Genomic DNA, 18,301 nt, shown 5'->3' on the forward strand with positions numbered 1-18,301 from the left:
TACTGTACCACCCAACCTTTTCCGCCACTGCTAATCCTTTTGCTCTCAAGAAATAGAGAAATGAATTTTAAAACATTACATTTTTATTCATGATCCTTAACAGTGGAAGGAAAGGAAGATAGTTTAATGTTTCAGATGCATTGTCAGGGGGCTGAGAGGGGATACAGAACCAAGTGCGACTGTGCAAACAGCAAAAAACACCCATTCCCTGTCCCTGCAGAGGCTGACACCTCTTTCTGCTCCCATCAACTGGCGACGAGTGGAGCATGTACTGCACTCTGCTCAACCTCCTCCTTCATTGCTTGGGGGTGGAGGCTAGGAAAGAGTGCATTAGTTGAGTTTTTTTTTTTGCAGGGGCTGCAGAGGGAGTCTGTCCTGCTGCTGAGCTTCGTGAAGCTCAACCTGATGCCTCAACATGTCTGACTGATCCCTCATTATATGCAGCATCTTCTCCTGCGTTGTATGCTCATGCTTCTGGGCTGCCTTCCTGTTGTCCATGTTCATGTTCAGTTTGTCTGATAATGAAATCCTCCAGGCTCTTAGCTCTGTGTCAGCAGTCGCAGAGGCGATTTAGGTTTGGTTCAGGTAACTACATTCTGCCTACTTAAACTACTGTGTGTTTCTGTGTTCAGTTAAATTGGGTAGTAGGAGAAAGAAAACTGCCAACTGCAAAGGGCACACAGAAGCAATTCTACCACAGTATTATTACTACTACTAAGAACAAAATCTAAGGCAATAAAGTTGATCTGCTTCATTTCTGCACTAATTTCTTTTTCTAACCACTGGAATTGGTTTTCAGTGTTTTATAGCAGACTCTCATCAGAGCTCACTGTTGTTCTTATCCCCTTTGTCTCTGCTCTGCACTTGTTGGTATCTTGAATAATTTCTGTATTTAGCACACTCTAAAGCTGGTCGGGGAAACAATATACGGCTGTGGCCTTGAAGCCCCTGTTCAGGGGCATGTGTGGGAATTTAAATGACCCCTTTTTGGAGGAGCACGTTCTCTGCCCCTCAGTTCCGGCAGTAGCTCACTCTCCCGTCCCCCACTGCAGCCCTGGGGCCAGAGGAGTTCTGTGCCCCTGATGGTTATTGGGCGGGCCTATACCCTTGCTCCTTCCTCCTCTTCCCCCCCCTCGTTCATGCCCCTGCTCCTGTTCATTTTTAAATGAAGCCTCTAAACCCTGCAAAGGTAAAACTACACTTCTTCAAAAAGCTAGTGATGAAGGGGAAAAATATAGTTTCACAAAATGAATGGCATCAACTTTTCACTGTATGCACATCTGCAATAAAAGGCCAAAACTGACAGTCCTTTATCTCACCAAGCACTACAGTAGTATCGGGTGCTCAGGTATTGTGATAGGGGGCAAAATAAGCAGCTGGATGGATAGACAGATGGTATTTTCATTTTGCTTACTGTAGGCTTCAAGACTAAATTGTTTAAAGTATTAATGGGATGAAGTACTAAGTAAAAAATTTTTTTCACGTGCTAATACGACTGGTGCAGTGATATTCACTTACATTTATCAGTCTAATTGTAACATTCTTGTGTAATTTTGCTATATATGGCCCACATTAAACCAACGTGCAATCTGGTTCCCATCTCCTTGATACTGAAAAGTATCTTATATCTATGAAATATCACCCTTTGTTTATCTTTGATAGATTTCTCTCCTCTTCCAGATTGAGTTAGATACAGCAGTGTTCTAAATTAATGCAATTTTTTATATTGGGGGATTTGCAGACCCAGGATCTGAGCAAGTTCATGGGGTTAGGGGAGATAACTACCAGCTTTTTCATGCTGCAATAAGCAAGATAAGCGCTGAAGAAACAAGTTTAGATCTGGAACATTTCAAAGAGGCGAGGATCTAAGCAATTGTCTCTGTAGAACCTGCAAATGTCTACAAAGAACAGTTTAGGAGGCATCCCTAGTGCCCAAGGAAAGTTTTTTAGCTTATTGGGAGGAAAGTTGTCACAGCAATGTAAGTAGTCTTTTGAAGGACCTGTTTCACTGAAATCAAAGGGAATCTAGCCATGCACTTGAATGGGAGTAGGATTGAGCCCCTTGCACCTGATTTGTTGCCACACAATGGTATAGCAGGAATTCTAACCAGCCAAGGGAACCCCCTGTTAAGAAATGACTTTTTCCAAACTGGATGTCACTTTGGCATGTGTTCTGTGCACAAATCAGAGGGGAATGATGAAGGCATAGAGGGAATAGATTTTAGCTGATCTTGGGTAGCAAGTGAGAGATTTGAAAATCTGTTCTGTAGGTGGTGTGCATCACAATGTGTAGCTACCAAACCTGTGTTGTGATCCTTGCCATTTTCATTCTGCTTGCTGTATGTGTGAATGGATAAAATTAGTTTTAAACTTAGACAGAGGTGCTTTTTCAGGCTGTCTTCTCCAGTTGTATTAATTTCCTTTTCCCTACACCCAAACAATTTTAGGAATATGTGTTCATTTCAAGATCAATCACTTTAAGTGCCTTCTCTTTTTTACATACGTAAAACTTGTTCCCAGTGCATCTCATATCTTTAGTTTCTTGATGAACAATTCTAGTAAAAGATCACTTTTCATAACGTAACTCCAAAAGGGCTCATTCAGATTTAATTAGCTTTTGAGGAACTGAAAAGAAATATTTCTATCCTAGTTCATTGATTAACAAGCATCAATACCAGGAACTCCTTTATCACTAATAGCAGGAAGGCTGAGTAAAACCATAGACATTTAAGTACTCTACCTCTCTTACAAAAAAGGCACATTTCACCCTTGCATTTTTTTGTGGCTCTGACAATGTAAAGACACTGAAATTCGGCATTTCATCCTCTTTTCTTTAGTGTCTCTGTGTGCACCTATGTAACCTCTTTGTTTTGAAATACTTTGCTAGTTCCCAAAAATCTAGGACGAAAGTGTCAAATCCCATACCGATGTAAGTGGCTATAATAACTTTTATTGAATTTTCCACATTTTTACTCTAAGGACTGAATTTGGGCCAATATTTTGTTAGCTCATCCTGGACCCTCTAATGAAATCTTACAGCAGCAACCATTTTGGTAGAATATGAACTGTTTTATAGAAGCTTCACTATGGCTGGTCCAAGCTTTGAGATATTTCCCTTTCACAAACTATTACTTATCTAACTATTGGTCCTAGGAAATATTCCTCCTGCTGGCTTTCATTTAAATTAATGTGAAAATAGCACGTATTTGCAGGGACAACATGAAATCTCATTTTATTGGGAAGCTTCTTTCAACCATGGAGTTTACTTTTACATAGCACATTGTCATAATATGCATAAGAGTACCACAGGTGTGTGAAGTATAATTCAGTACCAGGAAAGGACCAAATGGAGCCAATATTTGAATTAGTGTCAAAGTGGTGGTGGTGGTTTTTAAAAACAAAAACAAAAAACTGCTAGTAGCTAGTAAGCTCCCTCATATTGTATCCACTACAATATTTAAAGAAAAGTCTTTTAAAAAAAGGGAGGGGGGATATTTTTAGAATAAAACTGGTTTACCTAATTCAAGAATTATTCACACAGTATATGGGGTATATATACTGGTAGCTTCCTCTCAAAAGTAGAGGAGACTGGACCACAGTTGATTTAGTTGCACTTTATAAAGATAAATCTTCCAAACAATGTATTTTGAATAGTAGATTCCTTGCTCTGATAGTGCAGCGTTCATATGTAAGTGATAATCAGCAGCAGCAGCAGTTTGCCTCTAATGTAAAACAAGCTTCAAATATCAATGCTCACATTTTTCTTGGAGAAGGGTAAGTGAGAACAGATAAAGCAATTTCTTAATGGCCATTACACTACCACAAAAAAGACACCTCTGTTCTAAGTGACTTATTGAGAGAATTCTAGAATCACAGAGTGTCTTGTATACAAAGCCCTGAAGAACAGCTCTGTGTAAGTTCGAACGCTTGTGTGTGTCTCCAAAAGAATTTGGTCTAATAAATTATATTGCCTCACTCACCTTGTCTCTCTGGTATGCAAAGAAGCAGCGACAAATTTAGCTTAGTGGGGAAAGTCCCTTTCCATTGCTGCAGTTTCACTTTCTAATATCTTTCCCCATATGGAGGTGCTGTAAGATGATGTGCTAGAGATTGAAAGCATAAAGCCATCTGACTTATCAAATCACAAGTCAATTTTAAGAAAGTCAGCAGTTTATAAAACAAAGAACAGGTACAAGACTCTTATAAAAAGCGGTGTCTTGGAAATGGCATTTTCTACTTGTTCATTTAATTTACATGCTCATCATAAGCAGTGGGGCAGAGTGTGATGTTTCATCAACCACTTGTGTTTTAGGGCGTCTGCAGTGCAGATTTTAGGTGCCTCAATATGCAATCTGTTTGACTCCCAACTGCTATTTTAGAGCAACCTTTACTTAGTAATAACCAATGTGTCAGCTTTTTGTACCTCATAGATTTTGCTGCAAGGCTGTGTGCTTTTTCTGCAGTTTGACTTAATAAAAGATGACATGCTGCAAAATGACATCAAATCCAACCCAACGATACTACAGTGCTGAAAATTTTTATATTGTGACTGAGTCAAACTGAATCTTGTGTATAGTACAAGGAAACTCTTTTGCAAATCTCAACAGAAAAAGTGGGATATTACAACAGGTGAAATATGAGCTCAAGTAGGAATGATTTCTATCTGATCTAGACTTGTATTTTTGCCTGTAAATATAAAATGTCAGTGGCTAAAATTATGGAATCAGCTAGTCAGTAGGTTACCCTTTTAATAACTCTGTTTCTTTCAAAATAGAAAAGAAACATTATCTTTTCAGAGGGGTGAACCGCTTAGCCTGGGCCCCACTGAAATCCTTGGGTTTTTTTCCCTCTGACTTGAAAGGGGTGAAGATTTCACCTATAAGCTAAACAATTCATGTGCATTTAGCACTGAGATATATTAAGGCTTTCCCAGGTGACAAATGTGATACAGGTGAATGTACCCTGACTGAACGATACCTAAAAGAATGTTGGAAGTGTTGTGTTTCAGCTATTTATTCATATTGACAGCCTTTTACTCCCTATCTGCATGTATCCAGAATAACAAGAATAAAAGCCCTTGATTCGGCATTTCCTCTTACTTGTGAGAATAGATCTATTTACTTCTAGATTTCACTGGATGTGACTCATAATCAATTATTCCTTTTTTAATTCAAATTATTAAAAATGAAACATGTCTTCTCTAGAGCCACTTTTGGCTATGATTTTAGATAAGGTTCATAGTTTTTAAAAGCAACCTGGGAAGATTGCAAATTTAAAACTTTAAACTTTAATTCCTGACTTCTTTTCTTACATTTAATATGAGAAACACTAATATTGCTGTTCAGCATGAATGATGACATCTCATCATTTTAATTAGGAATTAACAATTGGAAAAATGCCATGTGTATGCATGGAGGAACCCCTTCCTCTTCTCAGGTCCAAATGGAAGATGCTAGGTAGGGCTGTTTGTGAGGATCCTAGATTGTTTTGATTTGTCAGGTAGGATACTCTTATTGAATCCCAGATCAAGGAAGAAATCTTACATGGCAGTGTAAGAACATCCATCCTGTTAGCAGCTCCAACTCATTTGTGGATTACCGGGACATACCAGGTTTTTCAAAGTACTTGGGATGTCCCCAAGTTCCCTGGACATCCTCAGTTATGTCAGTTATGACTTCCTTGGCTAAAATATCATTGAGAAAATGAAGTGGACCAACAGCTCTAAATCTAAATCAGGGATATAGGAAGCATTCCACTCTCAAGCATAGGAAGACTGAACAAAAACTTGTAGTTACCAGCTCCAAGAAGCATCCATTGTATCTTCCTGAGGCAGGAGAATGTCACCTCTACAGAGCCCTGTCAGAGAGAACCAGTTTTCAGTTGCAGGCTTCCATATTAAATATTTACCCATAACTGCTTTGCAAGGCATTCTTTTTTGGAGCCTCATTCTGTTACCAAAAAGTAAGTCATGGGATTATTATATGAAATGTCCCATTTAAGCATAAACTACTAGAATTTTTAGTTAGGAAAGTTCACAACTTCTTGATAAACTTGCAGCACCCACAAAGAGGTTAGCACTCTGCTGTTTTCATTGCTCATGCTGAGGAGACAGAGGGAAGATTAGTTGACCAATCTGCTTGTGAGGAAACCTCCCTCAAACCAGAGTCTTTCACAAATTGTCACTTATGGGGATCCCTGCAGCTAGATTTGTTTCACTTTATTTAAAAAAAAAAAAAAAAAAAAAAAAAGAAACCATTAAAACAAAACCTAAAGTTCTGAGGTTCCTGTGTAGAACAGCTGTAGGGAGGGATGTCTTCTCAAGCCATTGGACATTCTCTCAATGCCTGTACATCACTTCTTCTCTTGGGCAGGTGTTAGCAAATGTAGTCAATCATTCAGAGTGGAGCCTTCTGATCCTACCCTAGTTCCTGTCAAATCATGGTTCAGCTCATTCCTACAGTTATTCATAGATTCCTACATTGGCCTGGGCAAAACTAGGCATCACAACCCAGATGCAGGGGGAAAAGAGAGAAACCTCTCTCTGCATTGAAAGATATATACTGTTGGGGATTCCTTACAAAACACAGGTTTTTTAGAGCAAATTGTCACTCTTGTTTTAAGATTGCAAATATGCTTCCAGTGGGTCATGCAATAGGGTATATAGGGACTTAGTTTTGTGGGCATAGTCAAAGCCAGGCAATAATTCCCTTTCAGAAGTTAATCCTGTAATCCTTGATTACTTGGTAGGCAAGGTGGCAGATGGCTAATCTACTGCCACCATTAAAAATTGTATTTCTACTCTGGCTTTATTTTCCCCTAGAGTGACAAGAACCAGAGAATTTGGCATGCTAATAAGATCTCTCTCCCCAAAACAGTGTAATGCCCAGAATGACTCCTTTAGGGCTATTAATGTTTTTTGCTAAATCATTTAGTTGTTACACACGTTTGTAAGCTCTCCATCATAGTTTTTTAGGTTGTAATTTCTTTGAGGCAAATATTGTGTTTTGTGTGTATTCAGCACTAAAGGTGTAGGGACAAAAGAAAACAATAACTTGCACTTTACATCATTTAGATCAGGAACAAATCACAATTTCTGCAAAATAAGCAGCGTATATTTCACAAGACACAAAATGGAGCCAGTTACACTGAAAAGACGAGAGATTAAATTTTTTTCAAAAAGTGCCTAAATGGTATTATTTATTGACTTGAAAGTCAATGGGACTTCAAAGTGACAAGGTGGGTGATGTGTAATATCTGTTGGTTAGAGAGACAAGTGATCAATCTACATCTAACCTATTAGTCCTCATCCTTAAAGGAAACCTGTACAATACTTTCAAAAGATGAGGCTCCGAGCTTAAATTCGTATCTTTGCTAGACACTAAAAATCATGGACTGAATAGAGACACTGGATTTATGGATTATTACAACAATCTATAACTCATTAACAACACCCCCTTCTCCTCCCGCTGCATTTCCCCTTTTTCTTCCTTTTCCCCCTTATCACTGGAGGGATGATAAAGGGTGAACTTCCCTTGAATGGTCCCTCAAAATATGTATTAACTACTTATGCTAAACAATCTGTTCCACTTTGTATTTGGCTCTGAGTATGTTTCCCACACCTGAAGAAGAGTGCTGTGTAAGCTCAAAAGCTTCTCTCTCACCCACAGAATTTGGTCCAATAAAAGATGTTGCCTTTCCTACCTTGTCTCTCTAATATCTTGGAACCAACAACACTGCCCACAACAATGGGTCTCCAAATTCATTTAGGTACTTCTAAAATGTTACCATTGGCTTCCAACAAGTCTTATAGCATTAGGATATAGCTGCCAAATTGGCTTGTGTCTCAGCCTTACTTGGATCCACCCAGGGTGTGTGAACTGCTTGTACTGAAAACAAGTAATCCCTATCTGAAGAAAAATCTGGAAGGGTACAAACTCCTCATCTCTGAGAGGATGAAAAAAATCAGCAAAATTGTAACGCTGCTTTATCTTGACACAGATGAGCAAGATAGTCTGTGTTCCTTCATATATTCAGAAATACATTGAGCAATCTGAGCTGTGAAAGCAGCATAGTCCCTGTAAACCTGAAGCATATACAGTACTGGACTGGGATATATTCCACGTGACCCACAGGGCTAGACCTATGCTTCTGTGGTACTACAAGATAGTATCTCCCATCAACAGAAAAATGTCACCACTTCTTAAGGTATAAAAATAGACCACTTTTAATTTTTAGGAGCAAGTGTTTAGGAGATGGTAGGTTTCCACCATTCTTTTCCTACCTGAGAGGAAGAGGGCATAACTCCAATATGACAGGGCTCCTTATATCTTAACACCCAATATGATGTCACTTGCTGAACATTTGCTTTGGGACTCAACATTTTAAGTCCTTATTTCCCTTGTATTCACACATGGTGATTGAGGCAACACAGTTTACCTTAATTGAGTTATACTTGTACATCATGACTAGATCTGGTCTGTTGTATCTGACTGTGTCCCTCATCTGTCATTTTCTTACATGCATCTGGTTCATAATGAGCCGTGGCTGAACTTTGAGCCCTTGCCCAATATCTTAAAGGGCTAGGTGTAAAATTTTCCAAAGTGTCTAAGTGACTTAGCATCCTGAGTTCCATTTTTCATAAGCAAATATGTCACTTAGAAGCCGATGTTCCATTGATAGTCAAGGGGACTAGGCTTCTAAATCACTTTACACATTTCAGAAAATTTTACTCTAGGTGATTGCCTTCCAGAGAAATCCATCTTTCCCTTCTAATTAATCAAATTACTGTTTTAATAATCAAATGTAATCTTTTTATATACTGTTACTTTGTTATGCATTTGTCCCAGTTTTAGACCATTAAAACAAATGAGTGAACTTTTATTTTTGTTTCTAGTAAGTTTCCCTTTCTGGTTCTTGTATATCAGAATGATGTAATTGGATAGCAAGTGTTACTGGGATAGTTTCTTCTGTTTCCCTTCCCCTCTTTAAAAATAAACATATTTCACTTAAAAAAAAAAAAAAAAAAAATAGGGTCCCTTTATCTCAAAATTTGATTGTACAAAAATAGCTTAGACTTTTTATTTTAAGCAATTTTAATTTAAAATGTACATCTCCAGATTAATCATTTGGACATAATGTGCTCCATTAACGCTGGATACACTCACTAGAATGCCTCTTATTTTACAGAAAGCCAACTGACACATTCTCTATTGGTTTTTTTTTTTTAATCTGCTCCTCTGTTTTTTTTTTTTCTGATTAACATTTTGATATTCTGCATATTGCTTCAGCAAGCATCTTCCCAGTATTAGCAAGTTGGTAACAAAAAACAAAATAGAGAATCCAATCTATTTGTTAAAATGAACATCAGGAAAGCGTATGTAGAGACATAGGCATAAGAATACTTACAGATGTATCATGTATCTGTTATGTCACTGATACAGATGTGCTTGACAAGTTGGAGTGTGCTATATTATGTATAATTCTAATATACTCCCCTTTTTCTGCATCTCTGCCTACTTCTCTGCTGAAGCACAGGACAGAGCTCACTTTTTACAGGACTTAAAAAATATGACATAGGGTTAAAGCACTGAGAGGGCATGTCACATAATTTCTTAAGGAATAACATTTAATATATATATGAACATGCAATCAGCATTTGGAATACTTGTGAAAATTGTGTAGCATAAGAAGTTAACACATTTCAGGGGACCATTCAAGATGATGTGGCCAGTTAACAATCATAGGGAGGAAAGGAAGGGACTGGTGGGGGGGAGGGGGGGATGGGCTAACATGTCTACGACAATACTGCAAACTGTCATCGTCGTCGTCCCCGCCCCCCCACCACACACACAGATTTCCCCACTTTGTTGCTATTGCATACATTTTCAGTGCAAGGTATACCTTGGTAGACACTCATTCATAGACTCTCCCCTTGAATCTTCTCAGGTTGTATCTATGCTACATTGGCACTGCTGCAGTGCTTCAGCTATGCCGCTGTAGTGCTGATGTGCTACAGTGACAGAAGGGGTTTTTCCATCACTGTAGTAAGTCCATCTCCCCAAGAGGTGGTAGCTAGGTTGATGGAAGAATTCTTCCATCAGTCTAGTGGTGTCTACATCGGGGTCTGTGTGGCCTCAACTGTGTGTCACAGGAGAGTGAATTTTTCACACTCCTAAGTGGTATAGCTAAGTCAACCTTCATTTTAGGTATAGACCAGGCCTCAGTCTCTGCAATCGGTATCAAAAGTACACATCACCTGGACTCTTCAAAGCCAGAAAAAAGGGCAGCCCCACAGTTACCCTCCAAATTCCACAAAATCGCCTCAACAAAAGCGGTCTGAATAACCTCACAGAGAGCAGCAGTTCTAGTCCCAAAGCCAATAGCTGGCTGTATCCTCAGCTTCCCCCAAAATAGGGAGACTGAAGTCTGGATTCAGTGGCACAGGCTCTGGGATGCAATCCTCACAGGAGACCTTAGTGCTGTATTTGTTCAGCCCCTAAGTCCACAGGACTGTCTCTAGCGCTTCCTATTTGTAAGCTTTACCCTAAAGAGGTCCAGTTGGCTCAGTTCTCTGACGATGGGTTTGTGGAACCTGCTAGACTGCTTGCCCCTTAAAGGAAATCCTCTTCACTGCTTCAGAGACAGCTACTGAGCAAACCTGTAACTACCTCCTTTAGATGCTTCTGGGACCTTCTAAGTGCCCTGCCCTCCCCTCCTCTCCTCTCTCTGCATGTGTCCAGAGACAAGATGATTAATTAAAAATCCATGTCTTCTCCCAATTGCCTCTCTCCCCTCTTTAGACTAAAGAAAATCAATCAGTGCGGTACAAGAATGTGAGTTACAGGAGCAGATGGTGTTGAAAACTGACATGACACATTGAGATCCATTAATGTGATAACAATGAGTCCTGTGCTCTTCGCTATTGACTAACATAGACATTGGTAGAGCCTCGTCTGAAATGAAGCGCTCTGGCAATAACTGTGAAAGCCAATAATCCTTACCCGCTATTCATCCAAGGAAAGAGCAGGAAAAAATAAAGTTTTCTGGTGTGGCCTTTTGGAAATCTAAAATGTAGTATGTGTTAAGTTTTTTTGTCATAACTCCAGAATTTAAGCATCTATATAAAAAATGTTATCTTGCTGCTAGAAGACTTTAGATAAACATTCACAAAAACCTGATGATTCATTGCCTTGCATTAAAAACATCAGAGTATCACCTATTTTCTCTAATTTTCACCTACTTTCTCTAATTTTCACCTACTCTCTATTAAAATCTCGTCAGGAATTTTCATATTCTTTATCACTTATTTATAAAGATGAACTTAATTACAGCCTTTTGTGCTGACTCTTTACTCTGTGCTGCTTATATTAATGATATGATTTGAATCACGACATTCAAAGGCAATAGATTTCATAAACCCAAGCAAATGAGTAATTTTGATTACGAAGTTTGCTTCTAAAATGATTCGTTGATATTAGTGTTTTGTAAAGTGTAAGATTTAGGTCAATAAACCAAATAGCTAGACTCTATATACTACGCAGTAATTCTATTTATTTATACTTAAAAGCTTTCAAATTAAATTATAGTATACTAGATAAAACTAGGTGAATGTATCACTTCTAGTATGCAGTAACTTACTTTGTCATAGTTCAATGTAGGATTAGGTAGGAAAATATAACTTTTTTTATGGGAAATTATAAAAAACTTACATGATTATATATGCTTATTCCTTGGATTCCATGTACTCTCTCAAGTTACCCTTTTATCTCCACTAGCCTGTGATTACGTATGCAGTTATTGCTAGGGTGTGAAAGTGTTCTTGAGAGACTTATATTGCATCCACACTGACACTAATTCAAATTAACAAATTCGAATTAGGTGCTACGCCACCTGCAGAGATGGTCTTATTAATTTGATTTTACAGGCACTTTAATTCGAATTAACGGTAGCGCCAGTGTAGATGCGGGAGTAATTAATTTGAATTAAGGGATTTTAAATCAACCTAAGCTGCCAGTGTAGACCAGGCCTTATTTAGAATATTACACAGAAAACCAGTAACAACTGTAAGGACACACTAACTCACTATAATTCTGTTAGAGAGACACAGTGGAGTAAGGTAATATATTTTATTGGACCAACATCTGTTGGTGAAAGAGACTAACAAAAGATAGTCCAAAGAAAATATTGCCTCATTCACTTTGTCTCTGCTATCCTGGGACCAATATGGCTACAAAACTGCATATCATTCTGTTGTAATTTTGAAACCTACAAAATATGCCAGTATGCATATCTATATACTATATCCATTATAGATGGGTTATCCCAGTAATCTATAAAATTAGTGATTTTTTTAAATTAAAGACCTTCCTTTTTAATTCTGTACAATGATATGAATAATGTATACAACAAGTGTCTTGTTAAAAGCTGCTCTGAGAACTTCCAAGAACAAGTCTGAACTCCAATCTACCTATTTTGCCAAAGTCTTCCAACAGTGGTGTTTTTCCATGCTTTCCATCCCAACTTGCCTTTCATTTCAAATTGAAAATATTCACAATGCTCAAGGATAATTTTTGCAATGTTAAATCTCGATCCTGGAATAGATGCAGGTGGCAAACTCCTGTGTCTATATGGAGCACCACTGAGTGGGTGCCATATTTGGGCTTTCACGTTACTGGACTTCTGCATAATTTTGCTAAATTCTCATACAATTTGCAAACAAACTATTTTTATAAAGAGGATATCCAGTGCATTGTCTCTAGTGGGGACCTAGCATGTTTATTATTATTCACATTTATTACAGTAGTGCATGAGCCCCAACCAAGAATGGAGCCCCACTGTGCTAGGCACTGTACAGACTGTCAGGACACTCCCTGACCTGCAGAACTTAGTCTGTTTAGACAAGAGTCTAAATTGTGATTTGCTGAAATTTTAAATTATGTGCTACTTTTGTGCTCCTCACCTCTAGCCACTACAATAGTAGAATCGTTTCTCCCCTGCATCTGTGCGCCACAGAGGAGGGAAGAGAGTCTTAGCTGAGCAGGGGAGGATTCTGTGCTGGTTCTGTTCTACCTCAACCTGACCCAGCCCTGACATAGTGTGGGAGTTGGTGAAGGAGCCATCTCTACTGGGATTACATCTACAGAATGCTCCTCCCTCCACAAAGTGAATTCTCCACTGGCCCTTGAAGGCCAACATCCAGCCCCTTTGCACCACTTGATCACACTAGAGAATCTGGTCCAGTGCACGTTCACAAGCTTGGAAAGAGAGAGGCATTTCACTTCATTACAAATTAGATTGTACCTTATGCTGAATGAAGGTTGCAGTTTTCAGAAAACATAGATGTGGAGTAGAAAGGTAATTCCATGACTAAATAGCTTCCCCAAAGACAATATTGATTGAGAACTAGACAGAGGCTGCTTTTGCATTATCACAGGTTATGAATCTAATGTTTAAAGAAAACATCTTTATTTACAGGCGCACATTTACACCTGCTTCTCTTCTTTCTCAGCAGGAGCCAATTTTTTCACTTTTTTTTAATGCTTCTAGGAATATTTTATAGGCAAATAAATACCAGCAGTGTATAGTGACTTCACTGTGGGTGGGAAAGTGGCAAATAAACATTAAGCTTGGCTATAAGTATTGAAGATTAACGGTGCACATAAAAATACCTTCAGATAAATATCTTGTCCAACTAACTCTATTCCTCAATAGCTGTGTCCATTTAACTGCTCTAAAATAGCTCATGGTGCACAGTTGATGCCTTAATAAGGAAAGTTCTTGGTAGTTAGACCTGGATCACGTGGGAATTAGGCAATCTGAAAATTGTAAAGGTTGCTGCATTTCTTCTTTCAAAAGGAGCAGACAGAACAGGGTATATGCTTTGCTTTCAGTGTTTCGTTTGCTGTTCCTGCAAACAGCTTTGCTTTTTTTAATTTAGCTTTATATTATAAATTTCTTATTCTCCGTGACATTCACTTCTGTGCCAAAGACTGGGTATCACTTAGGTCCTCACCAATAGGTGCTGTTTTGTGCTCACTGATGAAATTCGTCTTTTATGTGTCGGCTTTAAAAACAAAGGTACATGAAAATGTGAACCGAAAACTGCAGTTAACAGATGGCTTTTCTGTGGTCTTCCTGTTATGTTTTGGTTGTTTTCTGTAGAGCCCACAACCTGCTACACACTTTGCAAATATTAAATAAGTGACAGTCCCTGTTGCAAAGAACTCATAGTCTGTACATTCTTTCTTCATTTGGTGTTAGTGTAGTATTTATTACATATATGAAAGACTAGCGTTTAAGCAAAATTGCTAAGTAACTTGCCACCTTATATTTATTTTTCTCCACGGTATAGCATAGATTAGGCATTGCAGAGATTTGGACTGAAAAGACCAAAGATAGGACTTGTAGCTTGACATACCATTCAGGGAAGTTCCCATTAACTCTCACCCCAAATACTTTAATAAGGGAATTATCACAGAAATTACCAGATTTGACCGTCACTGTGGGGGTGTGCTCATTTATTAGGGTTATGTTCCTGGGTGGGGGTTTCTGTAATTCTATCAATGTACTGTTTGTGTCACTTGTGTGTCCAGTCGGAGCTCTGCTTCTCCCTTCTGCAAGTCCCCTCCCAATGAAGCTACCCTGCAGGACCTAGGTTTCCCAGGGCTGGGTTCCTCCAGCCCCAGAATCAGATGCGCACACACAGATTAACTGAGCAGACTGGGTCGATAGCACTCCCAAGCTGGTAGTAACCCCCTTGATGAGCAAACCCCACAGGATTTTTGGGCATTAAAGGGATCTTTGGATTAGGTAAGAGGAGCGTTGCTGCAGAGCAAAACAGAGAAGCCAAGAACACGCAAGAGTAAATGAAGTTCGGAGAGAGTCTGGCAACCAGCTTGATTATAAAAGTTATTTTATTGCCACATCTATAAAACTTATGATACTAGTAGTAATAGCAATACAAGGCGAGACAAACAAACCAAACAGTTACAATATTATACGATTTCAGTTGGGGAAATCTAGCTCAAATTTGATTACAAAAGTCAGGTTTAGAAAGCTATACCTGGAGTGAAAAAAAAGAGAGAGAGAGAATTGGGGTCTCTCCATTCTGGGAAGCTTGAACCGATCGAGGTTTCTAGTGGTTGTTGTAGCTGACGGTGCAGAGTGCTGAAGACATGCTTAGTCATGAAAAAGTGAAGTCCCAGTGGAACTGATGCAGCTTTTGGATCCAGGCATCAGAACAGAGTTTTGAACTTGGGTAGAGATTTTTGTTGGGAAGAAAAAATGGTTCAAGGGAGAACACTAGATTTGTTTATGGGTAAAGGATGACTCAAGGGACTATACCAGAGTTGTTTTGTTTAGGCTGGACAATAGGAACTGATCATTCCTAGCTATGGGCGGTGTTCCTTCGACGGAGCTTGCAATGCAATCAGGCAGATTCAGTATTTGGATGCCAGTACAAGGTTCATTACTAGAATTGGTCTGATAATTGCTGAGTTGGGGGTGTGCAGGTGTGGGTTCATTAACATCAGGAGCAGAGATCCCCCATCATGTAGTGCTTCCCTGCTTCTCTGGTCCCAGAGTTCAGTGCGGTCTGTGCTTTGGAATCTCTGTTCTCCATTCTGTATGCTAATCGAGATGCCTCCTTGTCACATTTTTAATGCAAATAAGGCTAGGGGAATTGTCTTAATCCTGTCACCCTTGTCGGGAGGGGTTTAGGTGTGTCTCCCACTGCCTTTTCATTAAAAACAACGAGAGTTCTGTGGCACTTAAAGACTAACAAATTTAATATTTGCAGGCATAAGCTTTCGAGAGACTTCAGCTCTCTTCTTCAGATGCAGTAATACAGAAAATAGTCTCTCGAAAGCTTATGCCTGCAAATATTAAATTTGTTAGTCTTTAAGTGCCACAGAACTCTCGTTGTTTTTGCTGTATACAGACTAACACGGCTACCCCTCTGGAACTGCCTTTTCATTGCTTTTTGTAAGTCTTTCTTCTGATCAGTTCTGGTTCAAGCAGAGGCTGGGGGCAGGGCAGGAGAGGGGAGGGATCCTTTGTGAGTCAGACAGGCTGGGTACTGTGCCCTAGTTTCCCAAGAACACAGAGCTGACAGGTAACACAGACCTATCATTAGGGCTGGAAGATATGAGTGACTCTCTGGGACTGCAGACGTGCTAGTGCCATTGGAACATTGGTCTTTAAATAGGGGAGGGTTAAATTAGACAGTAAAGTGGAGCTGTACCCGGGCTTCAGGGTCACCTTGCCTAGACCCAAACTCTGCCACTTCAGACATATGCTTCCAGAGAGTAGAGGGGTGGGCCTCACTCTCTCCTTTTCCCTCTAAAAATATCTATCCACATTTGCTAAACTGTACAGGGCACTAACTGAATAAAACGGACTTTCTTCTGTCACAGAAGTCCAGAAATAAAGTGCACCTCCAGATCCAAAACTTTCTCCTCCTGTGCAGATGACACCATTCCCAGTGCAGCCTCTTCAGCACAAATCTTGGAAGATTTGATAACAAGGAAGATGGGGGTGGTGAGGAAAAAGAAACCAGGAAAATGGGGTCAGATTTTGTGATGGGGTGGAGAAGGATAAGAAATAGCTGAAAATAAAGGGATAAGAGCACAGATGAAGAGAAGCAGAACAGGAAATTTATATTGTAAGAAATATTTGTCAGTGGTGAGCATGAAAACAGTGCTTCCAGAAAAGCCAATTAAGGTATTGTGAAATGGCTGGAGCAATAGGGAATCCTAACTCACCTGATCTAGAGAAAAGTAGGTGGGGGGAGGGAAAGGGAATTTTAAAATGACTGGTGAAAAGTAAGGGTAACATATGATTAAAGTTAGAGCTATGCAAACTTGTTTGTGTTATCTTCATGTTTGGTTGTGAGGGTTGGTTGGTTGTTTATTTTGGTGAGAACTGAATTCACAGGCTCTGAAATTTGAAAAGGTTGAGGTTTCAACCAGGTTTTCCAGTACCCTAATCTAATTGCAAACCTATGGGCAAGGCTCATGGGTGAGGAGTTTGCTTCACTCATGTGGGTTTGCTGGAAGTGGGAATAGGCCTCAGCTATGATTCAACCGGGAAACTCTGGTGTTAGTGAAAACTATCTTCCCCCATGATTTTATTATGCAAGTCAAAACTTAATAATGACAGTTCCTGCTTACCTAGAAGAATTAAAGAAGGTTTTAATGTTCTAGGCCACTGCTTTTTACATTTTAGGAGACACTCCTTCCAACTGGGATCAGTTAATGTATTCCTCTCCATATCCCTCCTGTTTCCTATTTCTGAGAAATCAAATTAAAAGGGCTTCTGCTGCATGGATCTTCATATAGGGCAGTTTTTGCCAGACAGGGATCCTGAAGGAATACCATGTGCTATTCCCTAAGATGTGTGCTTTCACTCTAAATGCACCAAATCCACTGCAGTCAAAAGTCCCACAGATAATCAGACACAGTGAACAGTTTCACAAAAAGCTTTTGGATAATTTTATGGACTAAGACAAATGTTCTGCAGGCTTATTTTTAGGCCTTCAATGATAGTAAGTCAGACATTTAGCATAGTTCTATTCGAAATGCTTCCAATGTGAACTTATATTTCATACTTTTTCAGGGGGCTCTCCGAACCTTCCATTTCACACCTACCTCTGGGATTTGAACTTCCAGCAAATTCAGCTCTTCCACCAATGTCTCTTTCTCCCTCCTCTGTGTAAATAAATAATGTTTATTTTTCCCTCTCCCTGAAAATAGTCTGTGTGAACTGACCCCTACCAACAAATGAACTCCAGGGCAGACTTTTCCTTGATCTAGGCCATCTTGGTAGCAGGAACTATTGACCAAAAGTCCATAATGAATGAATGAAATTATTTTCTAATATCAAATATGAATTATTTTTGCTAAAACAGTAGTGTAATAGTAGTGAACAGTTTTCCCTGGATCTTTGTAATTGTGTTAGTTAAATACATACTACATTATTTCTGGTTATTTGTTATGTTCATGCAGTATAAATACAAATAGTCACAGCATAGAATAGTTTTTGTTTCATTTATATTCATTTGTTTTAATACACATTCCATGGAGGACAACAGTTGTAATCAACAAAATATGCAAAATTGCTATAAGCAATCATGGGATGCTACAAATGCAGCACATAAAATTAACTAAATACTTTTCAGACACAGAATGGCATATTTATAATTTTTAGCATGCTTGTTCTTGATTAATCATAATACTTTACTAAAAAAAAAAAGTAATTAGCTAACTACAGTATGTGACATAATGTCTCACATGCCCTAAATTTC

At 39.0% G+C, this 18,301-nt stretch overlaps 1 protein-coding gene across 4 annotated transcripts in view; it reads left to right on the forward strand.

Moving 5' to 3' along the window:
* LOC137156172 (heparan sulfate glucosamine 3-O-sulfotransferase 1-like) overlaps positions 1–18,301 on the forward strand; it is a 100,088-nt gene that overhangs the window by 20,587 nt on the left and 61,200 nt on the right. The window contains exon 2 of one of the 4 annotated variants that reach the window (XR_010920682.1): positions 17,614–17,735. The exons of the other annotated variants lie outside the window; for them this stretch is intronic. The gene's annotated coding sequence lies outside the window, so the exon portion shown is untranslated. Of the gene's footprint in view, positions 1–17,613; positions 17,736–18,301 lie in introns of those variants that run through there. 4 annotated transcript variants of the gene reach the window in all.

Source organism: Emydura macquarii, unplaced genomic scaffold (genome assembly GCF_026122565.2).
Source record: "Emydura macquarii macquarii isolate MOO-44397 ecotype Brisbane River unplaced genomic scaffold, CSIRO-AGI_Emac_v2 contig_1390, whole genome shotgun sequence".
NCBI classification, from domain to species: Eukaryota; Metazoa; Chordata; order Testudines; family Chelidae; genus Emydura; species Emydura macquarii.